Below are 14,310 nucleotides of genomic sequence, written 5' to 3' on the forward strand. Positions count from 1 at the left end.
CGGCGGCGGGCGGCCCGGCCCGGCCCGGCCGGCACGGAAGGCGCCGCGCCGGGCACGGGGAAGCCGAGCGGGAGCGGCAGCGAGAGGCGCTTGGCGGAGGGAGAGGCTGCGGAGCGCGCGGGTGGGCCCGGCCTGCGCCCCCGGCACCGCGCACGGGAGGGCTGCGCTCGCCTCGGCCGGGGCGCTGCCGCCTCCTCCCGCCGTGCCACACACCACCACTCTGACCGCCTTGCTCCAGTTTGTTTACATGCCAGCTGATTTGCATTCCCGTTCCTTATCCCTGTCCTTTTCCCTTTCCTTCCCTTCCTTTCCCTTCTTCTTCCCGTTTTCCTTTCCCTTTCCCTTCAGTGGTTTCATACAGATTTTTTTCTGTACAGATTTTCTCTTGTCAACAGTATTGTGTGCTGCACTGTTCTGTTCGCCCACGATTTTCTGTGAGAGTGTGGTTTTTAAAGAAATATATATATATATATATGTATATAAACTATTATTTGTTACCAATTTGTACAAAATGGATCCATTAAATTTTTGATTAATTAACCCTTTCGATGGACGTTTCTGTAAAGAATCTCCTTACTTTTCCCTCTTTCTGTATATAAATACATATATATATATTTCCTCCCCTCACCCAGTAGTCGCTAATAAAGAAAGGCCCAGGGGGGTGCGATGATTGACTGTCCATTTTAGCTCCCACTGGTAATGACTCCTAATACCTAAACATGCCCGTCCCCGGCGCACCCAGAGTGCGGCTCCTGTTGAACCGTGGGCACTGAAGCTCCCGGGGGGGCGGTTCTGGCGGGGTGGGGGGAGACCATTCCGTGACGTCACTGCCAGGGCGGGGGCCCGGCAGCCCCCGGCAGCGCGGGGACCTGGGGCCGCTGCTCCACGGCTCTGCCCTGCGAACAGCCCCGAGGAGAAATGAACCGCTCCCACAACGCGGCTTTAGCATCTCCATGCTGTCCCAGAGTCTCAGACCTACAGGGTTCATTGCACTGGTTCACAGAAAGAAGGGAGGGGGGTAAAAAAAATAAACAACCCCCAAAATAAATAAACAAACCTCTCCACTGGGGTAGCTTGAAACTACCGAATGGTGCCGTTTTAATTACTTTAATTATGTTTAAGAATACCAGATAGTATAGGCAAATAAATAGCATAGGCTGCTGGAAAGGGTTTCTATGGCTTGCGGAAAGCAGACAGAAGGCTGCTGTAAGCGCATCCTCTGGTGTTTGACAGATCACCTCCGCACCCAGGTGACTGGAGTTACTGTGTGTGTACAACTGTACACGCACGTACATACACACGTGTGTGTTGATACCGAGAAATATAAACGCGGTAGGAAAATAAATAGCTGGTCAGTGACTAAAAATATCCCAATGCCCGGTGCTTTACTCACTTATACACCCGTATTTTTCCCCAAGGCACCAAATCGGCGTTCCTTTCTTCATTCGCCCAAACTCAACAACTTTTGTGTTTAAACACCACGGATAGTGACGACAGCATGTCGCTAACGGGAATACACTTAGGGAATCAGCTAGGTGAGAGCAATGTGTGAAAGAGGAATCTAAACAGGGGAGAGTTGTGCCCTTCTCCAGCCCCCGAAACTTGTGTCATGGAAATCGAGAAGTGCAGAAGCCAGATGCGGGTAGGGAGGATGTTTCCATCATGTCCCGAGATCTGTTTATTTCCTTATTTCTCTATTTACAGAAGTATTTGGATGTGCAGGCTAATCACCTTTAATTTTTCATTTGCTTGTTACAGATGTCTACCCCGTTGCTCTCAAGGTAATCTAGACAGACGCAGCTGAAAGCCTGAATCTTATGCCTTAGACATCAAAGCAAGCTCGCACAAAGAAGTATTTCTTCACAACGGTGAATCTTCATGGTAAGTTAGGATTTCTATGGCAATAGGCAAGTCATACTTAAATAGTGAAAGGCGAAGTCTGGAGCCCGTCCAGTCTTTTCATTAAGGACATAATATTTACGTCTAACAGGCCCTTTTTCTTGTGTATACAAGTATATATTTTTGTTTGACGCGAACTAAATCATTTTCATTTAATTTCCGGTAAACAAAACCCACGCGAACAGGGCACTTGTTCCAGACCATAATAAAAATGGATAAGACTGTCAGGAAGAAAAGGCCCGCTTGAACCGTCGCCTCAGCTCACTTTTGTTTCTGCTTTCTGCCAGGATCAGAGAATGCATTTGGGATTTGAGGGCGAGTTTCTAAAGGCAAGGAAATGGTTTTTAAGGGGGGAAAGAAAAGGAGAAAGGTCTAATCAAGCTCGGGTTGTTCAAAGGGCCTGATTTTGGGGTTGAAAGTGTGAGTTTTATGGTGCATCAGCATGCCACGTTAGGATCGCTATGGTAATGAGGAGAGCAATAGCAAGCGGCCTTCAAAGGAGGCACACTCCATTTGAGACAGTCTATTAAGATACATTTGCACTGACCTTTGGTTTCATGCTAGCTTAATACACTCAATCTGCTCCCCGCTAGAGATAGACTTCCTCCACCTAATGCACTTCGGCGGAGCTGGGTTTTGCTGGGCTTCGCCCTCCCCCCGAGGCGCGTTCCGTTCCGACGCTGTAGCCCCGCTCTCCTTCTCCCCAAAGTAAGGGACTGCCAGCCCCCCAAGCTCTGCGGGAGATCCAGCCCGCAGTCCCCAGCCTTTCTGACCAGCTCTTAGCAGCAAAAACTGGCCACAAAGCCTGAGGATTTCTTCCCTTCCTCCCCACCAAACCTGGGAGAGGAAGATAGGACGGGGATTGGAAGATCCCCCTCTTTGGACTGCTTCTGTCTCAGGGAGTAGGTGTCCCGATGGAAATCCCCCAGGAGCTGGATAGCGGGGTGAGCTCCGGGGGGACACGGCCGTAGCTCCTTCTCACTCCGCCCGGTCCCGCTGTCGCTGCGTGGCAGCGAGCGGAGGTTCCGTGGTGCGGGGGAACTTGACACCCGCATGGCCGGGGCCATGGGCGCTGGGCCATGGGCCCGGGAAAGTTAGAAGTCCATGTTCCAGTAATTGTCTTGTTGTTTATTTTATCCAAGTACCCTAGTGAATAGGGGAAAAATAAACACGGGGGAAAAAAAATTCAAACAGTTGAGTCGTCTTTAGTGCCAGCCCTTGTGGTTGAATAAAAAGGATGGTCCAATTTCTATTGAGCTGAGAAATCTTTGAAGTGGGAGTTATTATCTGAGAAATTCCTGCTCGTCGTCCTAACAACGCTGATGAAACGTAAAAGGTTCTTTGTCAGCGATTTGTTCTCCTCTCTGTCAAACTCACCCTGCCCGTTAGCTTTAAACCGTTTCTAAAGAGATAAAATCAAACTTTTAAAGATAACTTTAGGGGCCCAGAGGGTGCAGAAAATACCAAACTATCGAATCCTGTGTATAGACATACATCTGGATATATGTGGCTCTGTCTGCGTGAAACTCTGACTGTGTACAGATGTCCATGGATGTCTATGACCTTACAGTTCGAAAGTTGAAATTATGTCCATTGTTTTTGCATTTCATCCTCCAAACTTTTCCGTCTAATAAATTATTCCTACACACACTCTGCACGGAATGTGATTCTTGGGGGAAGGCAGAAACTTTGGGTTTCATTAACACCACTTTGTGACCAACAAATATTTTCTCTCCAGTAGAGTGAAAGCAAGAGAGTAGACATAGAGTAAATTCTTTGATCATTTAACAGTCCGAATACCTATCAAGCATGTATATACTGCAACGTATCGAAGTTGTTAACGCATTCAAACTGATGGCTTCCATATGCTCTCATGTTTTATTGTCTGTACGTGTAAGGATAGTCAGACTGCATCCCTTTTGTATCTTCATTTTATAAACAAAATAGTGTTGTACTGCAATGATTCCCTGATCAAGTTTTATTTAGTAGCTTCTCACTGGATATCATGCAGTGCCCTGTTCGGAATATGAATTCCTTGAAGCTGTAACTCATCTGTGTACTTCTGTTTTAGTTGTTAAAGAATTATCTGAGCCAAATCCTGCCATTCTAAGCCAAACCATTAATTTAATGGGACCTTTTCTGAGTAAAGACAGAGTCAAATTAGAGTGGAGTGGGTATTACTATTATTATTGTTATTATTTTTTGGTCTTGTCATATTTATGGGAAAATCTAGCACATTCTTTGTGAACTGTACAGAGAAGAAGCCTCTGACAAATGTAGCTTGCAGAAAAACATTTACAATGTTGGTATACTGTATCTCTTTCCAGATATCTTATATTCCTTATTTTTCTTTATCACGTTTGGCAATGAAAGGATGTTCTGTTGTGTTCTTGAACATACTATTTATTTTTAATACTCGGATTTTTTTTACAATAAATATTTATAAGCATTTAATTTCTATGGTTATTTTTAATGTGCACTTTTAAATTATGTGTTTGTACTGATGATACCGAGCCATTCCTAAAACACTGTGTAATCAACCTTCTGTTTCTGTTGTTTTTTATTTTCGTTGAAAAAAAAAAAAGCCTAAACCTGTGTACTATTAATGTGGTGTACAATCAAGTATTAATGAGTGGTTTTTTTGTTGGTCTTTAACCTTTTTTAATGTTAATCGTTTTAGGTTGGCATTTCCATTAAAAGAACAGAACAAAACAAACTCCTTCTTTGGCTTCATTTCTGCGACAACATTTTCAGATGGCAGACTTCAAACCAATCGTGCTTTAAGCGCTGGCCAAGGTGCAGGGTGCGGAAACAGAGCCCGGTGTCACCCAGGTGGAGCCTTGTCCCTCGGGGGGGGGGGGGGGGGGGGGGTAGGTGCGTGTCCCGGTTACCTCCGCAGTGGCTCTCTGGCTCTTCACGGGCACTGTGCGACTCTGGGGACACTAACACTGGGATGCTGGGCACCGACACTCGGGCGACTGGCGTGAGTTTTCAGCAGGGGCTACCCCGAGAGGCTGCTGCTCCCCCCCGCCCGAAGGGTTGTTGTTTCGCAGGATGCAAGTGTTCTTTTGAAGTATTTCCACACACCCCCCCTCCAGAATGGGTCCCAGTCACAGCGAAATAAAACCTTTTTATAAGGTTCCTAGGAGGATTTAGGGCATTATATTTCTTTTTTTAAGAGAGGGAATTCTTTTGCCAGCTACAGTAATCTGAAAGTAAGCCTCCCTTGCCTTGCGCATTCTCCTGATGGATGTTAATCGGTTCCGGGGTATCGCAGCTCCCGAACCTGCTCGGGGCTCCCTTCTCCCTGTGACAAACGCCAGCCCTGCTGTTTGCAGGGACGCTGCAGCCTCGGGCACACCGCGGCCCGAACACGGCCGGAGCCTTGCGCATGCGCTGCCCTCTTTGCTTTTAGGAAAGGAAAACTTGAAAGAAGTTGCCTAACACACAGAGATGACAAAAAGTTGGCTTTAGCTGCCAGGAATATTGTCAATAGAGAATACATTTGACTACATGAAGGGAGAGAGAGAAAGAAAGAAAATAATTTAAGAAATAATAGAATTCAAGAAAAAGAAATGAAGGAAAACATTTTTGCTGGTCTGTAAAAGACAAAAACTGGCCCATAAAGGAAAGGAGGGCTAACAGCACATGCTAATTAAAGAATACAATTCTATGGTCTATAATGATTGAGCGAAGACATGTACTTATTACACTTGACTGTCAACAAGGGAAGGAATGTCCCCTCAGACAACATGGTGAGAGACGTGTGGGCATTATTAGTGGCCCTTTTATAGACATTGCCTTTTCTTTCTCAATGCTGACAAACCATTTTGGAGGGAACCATCCCCTGTTGCTTCCTATCATCGATCCCCATGCAAGGCTCTGCATTGTGCAAGTGCATTAATTAAAGACCATTCATTTAACAATAGCACATTGTATGTTCAGGAAAGGAAGATTAGAAATATGAATCAGTACCCGAGACCCGTTTCCGCCGCCTTACCGGGAGAAGCGGAGGGGAAGGAGGTGCAGGGTGCAGTTAAACACTCTGCACCTCCCGGACGGAGCGGGGCTCAACTCCCGTTAGGCTTTTGGGGAGCGAAATGCCGAAACCGATTACAATTGGAAACAACAACAACAAAAAAAGGTTGTCAAGTGTCTCCGTGGGCGCCAGATTTCTCGACCCTGCTCGGCGCCTCGCCAGCCGCCCGCTCCAAGGGGCCGCGCAGCCCGGCACGGCCCGGCTGTGTCCGGCGCCCTTTCCCGGGGCCAGGCCCCCCCAGGCGGGATCTGGTGTGGATGTGCTTACACACCCTCATGCACATTTGTTATGTCAACGGGTTTTCTCCGGCTGCATGTAGAGGCACAGGCGCACGACCTGCGTCCATCTCTCCCCATCCCTGCGCTGCCCAGATTTTTGCAGTCCAAAGGAAAAAACCTCTGGTGCCCCAAAGCCTGTCGTGACACAAACGTGACTTATCGTGAGAAGGTAGAAGGAATACGCAGGGAAAAGGAGGTTATGAGAGAGCGGGGGAAGGACAGAAGACGGATTCCCAGTATCACCCACATGACTTACTAAGCGGCTCCAGCTCCTCTAAAACCTCTGGGCCATATGTTAGTTTATTTACACCCTTTGTCTTTTCGTGTGTCGCCTGGTGAAATAATATTCCTGGGATATAAATGAAAGTAAGCTACAGTAAACAAACAAGGGCAGCGCCTGCTAAAGCGATATGTAACCTTTCTGAGTTTCCAACAGAGTATGTCGTTCCCTTGGTTATAGTGGGGCCAGGATAGCAATTAAAGTTTTTAGTTAAAGCCCCTAGATTTTTAATGTTGAACGACACGTTGACTCCATTTTCTCATAGATGATTTAGTTTTTTGCAGGATTACACTATGGGAGGAGAAGGAGGGGGAAGGACCAAAGTCACCGCAAAAGCAACTCTTTAACAGTTACAAAGAAATGGCACAACAGACTAAGGTGTTCTTAACGATGGTAACATCTCAGAGAAACCTTTGCAACTTCCCGTGAGGCTGACTTCAGTCTCAACTTCTCCATTTGGATCCACCCCGCTCCGACCCCAGGACCACTCTGGCTCCTTTGGATCAGGCGCCGAGACCCCGCGGAGCTGCAGAGGGTGCGGGCAGTAGCTCCCGCGTTCCAAAATCCGTGCACCAACTTCGTTTTCTTAGTCATGAGGCAGCCAACCTCATGGCCGGGCTGGAGCTCGCCGGTCTACAAGGAAACCTTTTTCCTATAATAAATAGGACGCTCTAACAGATCAGCAGATTTTTTTTTTTTCCTTGACCCCCAGTCAATGTTACCCAGAAGATCGGCTCTATACTGCTGCAAAACCCTTCTCCGGGTCATAGCGGGTTGCCTGGGCCGGGAAAGCCACCCCGGGGGTCCGGGCTGAGCCCCCGGCAGCAGGAGCCGGGCTGAGCCCGGCGGGGCTGCGCCGCCCGCCCGGGCTGGGGGAGGCCCCCGGGACGGCGCTGCCCGCGGCCAGCAGCTCCCTCATGCCTCCCCTGCCTCGCTGCTGGCCCTGAGGGTACCTGCTACAGCACGCCCTGAAAATCAGACAAAAGCACGGACACCACCACTCCCTCTCATCCCCCCAGCTGTTTCGGGAAGACACACACAAAAATTAGTCTTCAACTTTTGACTAGTGTCTTCTGGCTTAAATTATCCTCTGCCCTGGGTGGGGGCAACGGTGAAGCAATGTGAGCTCCCTACTCCACCGCCTGCCGCCGCGAGCGGCCGGGAAGCAGGGTGCGCCTGAACTTGGGCACAAGCGGGCTGCCCGCCCGCAGCCCTCCCTCTTCCCTCCTCACGGGGAGTCCCGGAGTAGGGAGTCAAAGGGAGGTTTCAAGGGGGAAGGTTTTGTTATCCCTACCTGAGGACAGATTAATCCCCGCATACACTTGATAAAGATGAAGATCTTGCTGGGAGGAAGAGAGAAAAAACGGGTAGGAAAAGAAAGGAATCACTGGATTGTTATTGTCTGGAAAACAGGCCACCTTAAAAAACCTGTTGTAGAAATACAGAGAGTCCTTTAAGTGTGAAATATCATTTCATTGTAAATAGTCAAAAAAGAGTCGGTAATCCAACTTCCGGAAACTGTTCTGAATTATTTCAGCAGACTCTTTTAAAAGAGGATTAGCAGGGCTTTAGGGGCAAAATCCTTCTGTTTTATTCAATCTCTGATTTTATGTTATAATTACTAGATGTAAAGACTCGCGAATTAGTATGCAGGCGTCGTTCAGACATTATGCAGGTGCTATTCTAATCATTCAGCTTTTTAATTAAGGAACGAGGTAAGAAAACAGAATCATAAAAACACTTTTGTGAGAGCTGAGAAAATCGTGAGCGACTGCATGAATAAAGCCTTTATACCTTATCCTGACAGGTCAGACACCAATTGCCTGACTTACGACCTTTTCTTGCTGAAACAATGGTTAACAGCTTTCTCACCTTGTTCCCATTATAGCTTTTATTCTTGCAGAGAATTTATGGAAATGGCCCTAAAATGCTTACACTAAAGAGGGAGATGCAAAAAGGTATTGCAATTTTAATTGGTGCGTGTCCCGTACAAAGATACTTTAATTCGGGTCGTTCGGGAATTGAGGCACTCGGCTTGGCACGAGGATTTGGGTAGATCGAAACGGTTTGAAGCATAAAATTCTCCTTCGGGAGAGGAGGAGGAGACACAAACAAACAAAAAAGCCACCCAAAGTTGCCGGAATGCCCGGACAGCCGCAACGGCTGGGACGGCGCGGGGTCCCCCTTTGTTCAGCGCATCAGAAGGCATCGTGTTCCCTGGTCCCGCGATGCAAACTTAAAGCCTTTGTGGGGCTTTGTTATTATTATTTAATTTCTTTCCCTTGCCTTCCTCCTCTCCCCTCCTCTCCACCCTCCCTACGCCTGGCACGACTGCATCACGTGTATTAACATATGAATGAAACAACCAGAGCCAATGCACTTAAGGTAATACCTATGCTCAGATCTCGCCTGATTATCTTTTTATAGAAAGTTACATTAACTAATGACATTTACATAAATATGAATAATTAGTAAGGTAAGTAATTCTGTTCCGACGGGGGAAGGCGGAGTAGGGAAGAGCCTGAGACCTGAGCCCAATTTTCGTCCCCGTAGACCTGGACGCTGCTTCGCCCTGGCACTGGACAGGAGGCATGAAGTCTCTGCGGGGAGGAGGAGAACTGTCACGTTTACATTGTTCTCTCTTTTTTTTTTTCTTCTTTTTCTCCCCCCTCCTTTTTTTTTTTCCCCTAATGCGAAACTTTTCTCTTGTGCCCCTCTTTTATCTCCCCTCCAGACCTCCAGTTCTGAGCAGAGTTCAGTGGCTGTAAATGATAGGTTCCCAAAAGCATCAATCCGCGCTCCTCTAGTACTTGGCCGAGAACAATGCAAGTATTAGGATATCAGCAGCACTCGAAATGATCACGCGTTAAATTATTTTGCTTTCACGGATGAGGGGGCTTTTTTCCAATGTAAATCAAGCGCTTTAGTTATTAAGTCTGAACACTAATCTCCAACAACCTTTACATAATGTGGCAGAATGTGCCACACCACTTCGCACCTGCACTCTGAATAGAGCCGCCTTTTCAATGTAAGACACGCTTGTTGCCCCTGGGCTCCAAAGGAGTTGTGTGAATAAGTCAAGCTTTTTGAATACCCCTACTCGCTTTCTCTTCCTCCTTTGATCACAGAAAATGTCTTCTAATTTGTCCTTTTTCATTGTAACAACGTTTTCAAGTCTCTTTTTATTTTCCAAACCACATATTTATAAAGAACATAAATCGCCCCAGAAAACAAAAGTTCTTTCCTCGCCAACTGGCCGAGTAGCCTATGACCACTTTGTTATTCACAACGAGAAGGGGGAAACAAAGTTCTCGCAAAGACTGTTGCTTCTCGAGTTTGTCCTAAACAAACGTTTAACTTTGGGACAGGACGCGGGGGGAGAAACATGTTTGTTTCCTTCAAAAACAAGGGCAGGTCCATTTGCCTTGGCGATCTGCTTGCTGCTCTCTCCAGGATGGTGGGCAGCTGCGTTTCAACCTTCTACCGGCGTTAAATGGCAAGGAGGAGGGCAGAAGGGACCGGTATCTCTCTTTGACCACTGGAGTGACTGAAGCCTCCGCCAACTTCCTGAGCCCACCAGACAGCTCAGGGCGAAGCCAGCTGTAGCGAGCGCGTTTGCATGCATTAATTCTTAGCTGAGCTGCCTACTTTGACGACCTTCGAGGATAATGAACTCTAATTTATAAATCCGAGAAAGATGTCAAAGTTAATAGGGAGCGGAACAGCTGAAAAAAAAACCGCTGGGCCCCTTTCTCCCCCATCGGCCATCTCCCCGACACTCTTTTCCGCCGAGGAGCGGGGCAGCGGCTGCCCCGGCGCCGAGTGCGCCGTGCCCGGCCCGGTGGCTCCAGGCTGCCCTGCCCGCCCGGCAGCCCCGCATCAGCTGCGGGGGCAGAGGCGAAAGCCCAGCAGGGATCCCACCCCCTGCTTCCACCTCAGCCCTTTCTCAGACATCTCTGAGGTGCTTTGCCCTAGTGTCTGCTAAGGAGCAGTAGGTTAATGGCATTTTAGTGAAGTTGCTCTCTCTGCAGGCTAAGCCCAACCTAGGAGTTTCTCACTCCTCCTTCTCACAGACGGGTTTCCGGACGACTCTTTAACATCCCTATTCATTAGCACGTTAATCAAGGCTGTAATCCCAGCGAAGAGGTGCCTGTGCATTCCTGCTGCAGCTAAAGCCGCCTCTCGAGCGTGCACCTATGTGCAGCACTGCGCAGCGCCCGCTCCCCCCTCCGACGGGTGCTTCCACCGAGAGGCTGTTTCCTTACATTACCGTAGGCTCCGGGTAAGAAAACTAACAAACCCTTCTAATACAGTTTAAAACACTTTGATGTCTTGCCAAGAAACACACTTCCTTCAAGAGACAAGTCAACATTTGTTTTTCACATTAAATGGCATTTAGTTGCCACTGAAAAAATGATGCTGAAGGACCACTTTTTAATTCGATGTATAACAACCGCGGGGGTCTAAGAGAAAATAACGGCGAAAGCTATAGACACAAATAACTAAATTACCAAAACGTTAGTATATCTCCTAGGTTCATTAATATGTAACAGACTCCCCAGTTAATCTCCAAAAGCCAGTGTTCCCCCTCTAAAATAGCACTCTGGGACGAATTGTACAGGAGATCAATCACTGCTAATGCAGTAAGGTTTACTGCAAGGGGGGAAAAAGCTATTTACACCTTCAAATAGAAGCTTTTGAGATTTAAGAGTAAGGGTCATACATCACCAAGAATAAATGATTATGAATTGGTAAACGCGCCCTCCAGCCATTAGCTATGCGACGCGATTTATCATTTCTGGGTGTTTTTCTTTTTAAAATCATCTGTCTGTTTGAAAAGAAAAGCATGACGGAGGAAAAAAACACCGCGGGAAAGTTTGTTTTTGCATATACTATAAGTCATCAAAACATGGCTATTCAGAAATAAACGGGGTCACTTATGAACTGCTTAACGAGAGACAATAAAGCCCTTTCATTGTACGCTTTTATGACTCAGGGATCGGTGGGCTTCTCCCAGCCCAGCCTCCGGCCGTCTCTGCCTTTTTTTCCTCCTTTCGTTGTAAGTTACAAGCCCGCGAGTGTTGTAAGAAATCATTTACGCCCAAAAAAAAAAAAAAAAAAAAAAAAAAAAGAGCCAAAACCAAACAAAAACCGGTTGCCAGTGTCTTTCCGTCGCCTGGAACGTATTTAACTTAAATTACACGAGATATTTTGCCAGTTTTGAACAATTGCCAGTCTTTATCCAGGATGGTCAGAAAGAGCCGTGTGAGGACTGGACGGGGAGGACCTGCCCTAGACGTGAGATGGTGGGAGAGGAGACCTCTCGTTCCTTGTCTCCATCAGAAAAAAAGAGACGAGCGCTGGTTTGGGTGGAAAACCTTGCAGCCCAGGTCCGTGGAAGCCAGCTCAGCACGTCTGGCCATATCTAGATATTCTTGTGTGTACGTAGTTGACTCTTTATTTTTTTAAACGGTTATCATTGAAACTCTTTCGCAATGCCAAGTAAACCTTTTTCCACTTAGACTCTGCTCAGGGCGGTGGGAATGTTGTTCATCAAATGAAACAATTTGTAATAAAACACATACTTCAGAGATGGGAAAGAATGACAGCGTGCTGCCGAAGGGCGGGGAGAGGAGAGCTGGCGGCCCCCCGCCCCGGCTGCTGGTGGCCGTGGGAGCGACTCCCAAGGCCGGGCAGGGCGGCCAGCTTGGAGCAGGCAGCGGGATCTGCCCTCGGGGGAGAGAGCCGGGACACCCGATGGAGAGGGCCAGACCAGGTTCTGGGGGGTGAAGTCACCTGCCATCTCCTCCAAACCTCTTTCACTCTACAAACAACTAAGCCCCAGTCCAGGTGCGAGGTGATGGCTGTGCACAGGGAGGGCGTCGAGGGCCAGCTCTCTGGAACACTCTCTGGACGTGGCCCTCGGAAACGTTGGGCTGACCCTGCAGGCCCCTAGCAGAGGTGTGTTAGGACATCCGCTCGGGAGAGCCTCCGGGGAAAATACAGAGTTCCCTAAACTCTTACATCCCGCTGCCCCGATACGTAGGGTTTCAATTGTGACAAGTGCCTGTTTTCTTAGGGTAAGAGATTTAATATGTCTGGTGAAAGGGTCTGTGGCAGTGAGGCTCACAGCAGGTAAGCAGTTCTGCCAGGAGGCTTTTTAGTCCCACTTCTAAGACTCCTAACATATTTGCAAGATTTGGGAATAAAGCGACTTGGTTTTAGTCTCGAGGACGAGCTGAGATTTCTGGTTTGTTTTACAAGCTCGTTACAGGCACATTTGGCCAACGGGCACTGTTTTATGTAAAGACAAAGACACAGAGCCCATTCTGGGAAATGCGGGGCTTTTAGAAAACTCTGCTCCGTGGCTTATTGTCTACTGGGTGGTTTTGGGGAAAAAAACCCGCTCAAACAAAACCCAAACTCAAGGCACTTGCACGCGATGGGCTGCTGACCCTCCGAGTGCAAATGCCTTGGAGGTACATGGAGACATTTATCGGGGGATGCAGTCCTCTCTCATCTTCTGGGCATCTCCCTGCTCTCACGGTAAGCACCGAAGCGCTCCTGCGCCAGCCGCGGAGAGCGGGGGGCGCGGGCGGAGGTGGCTCAGGACCCCATTCGGGCGGCCACCCACTGCCCCTCGCCCACCAAAACAGTGGCCACCTCGCCGTGGACTTCACTGGGGCATGAGCGAGTGTGCCCTGTGCAGAGAAGCAGGAGGACTGTGAAACCTTCCCGGGTGCAGCCGGTGGAGTGCGGAGGGGGCGGGCAGCGGCCGGCACTGCCCGGGCCTGCCCGCACCCCGGCCCCGCGCAGCCTCCTCTGCCCACGCCGAGCAGCGCCTGCTGCCCCCTCTCTCTCTCCGAGAAGACGAGTGATAATAAACTCGCAATTCGCCTTTGTCGCAGCAGAGCCAAGGGAGGCCGTTCCCTGCCTCCCCGGAGTCCCCGCTGGAACGTCCACTTCTTGGCCCACCAAAGGGGACTGGGGGGGGGCAACACGTTTTGTTCAGAAATCCTCATTTCTTTTAGAAGCCTATCTCACAATGTAGAGGAAGGAAAAAAAAAATAATAGTCTGAGATGGTCTAGTTATTTGGAATATAAGAAATTGTTTCCTTGAATATCTAATGCTGCAATTCCAGTTCGAAGTACACCCATTTCCTCTTTATTACATCATTCTGCATTTTATTTCTATGATTTTATGTTTTACTGCTGTTCCTGCAGAAGTCTATATTTTCAGCGTTATAGAAAGTCTCAGAAGATCCATAAGATTATTATTTATCTGACTTTCTGTGTCTCCGAGTGCTGTATACATTATATAATTGCCTTAAAATGTTTTCATAAATTACATTCAGAAATGTGTCATAGTAAATTACCTTTGTAATAAAATGTAAAAAATGCAAATGGCTGTTGTCTTTATTACGTTTTAAACCATTGGTTTATCTGCACTATTTCACTTGTCAGTTGCACAATATGTTGTATAAAGGGAAAGCACAGTTTGATAACAGATAGATGGAACCTCGTGTGTAATCTAGCAGGCACGTACAGTTTGGGTCATTTCCTTATCTCCCGCAGAAAAGACATTATCCCCCTCATATTTACATACTTTTCAATATTTGTCAAACAATCATAAATTATAAATTAATGAAATGTTCGACAGTCTTCAGAGATCAGGCTAATGAAGACATTTACCTTTTTGGTGATTTGGATTCTCATCTTTGTAAGTTTAATGACATTTAGACTCTCACGGTTTATTAGGCTTTATTAGATTTGTCCTTCACTCCTGCTGTCATTCAGATGTCTCTGCATAAACA

The sequence above is a fragment of the Pyrgilauda ruficollis genome, unplaced genomic scaffold, assembly GCF_017590135.1.
Source record: "Pyrgilauda ruficollis isolate IOZ18807 unplaced genomic scaffold, ASM1759013v1 scaffold36, whole genome shotgun sequence".
Taxonomy (NCBI): domain Eukaryota; kingdom Metazoa; phylum Chordata; class Aves; order Passeriformes; family Passeridae; genus Pyrgilauda; species Pyrgilauda ruficollis.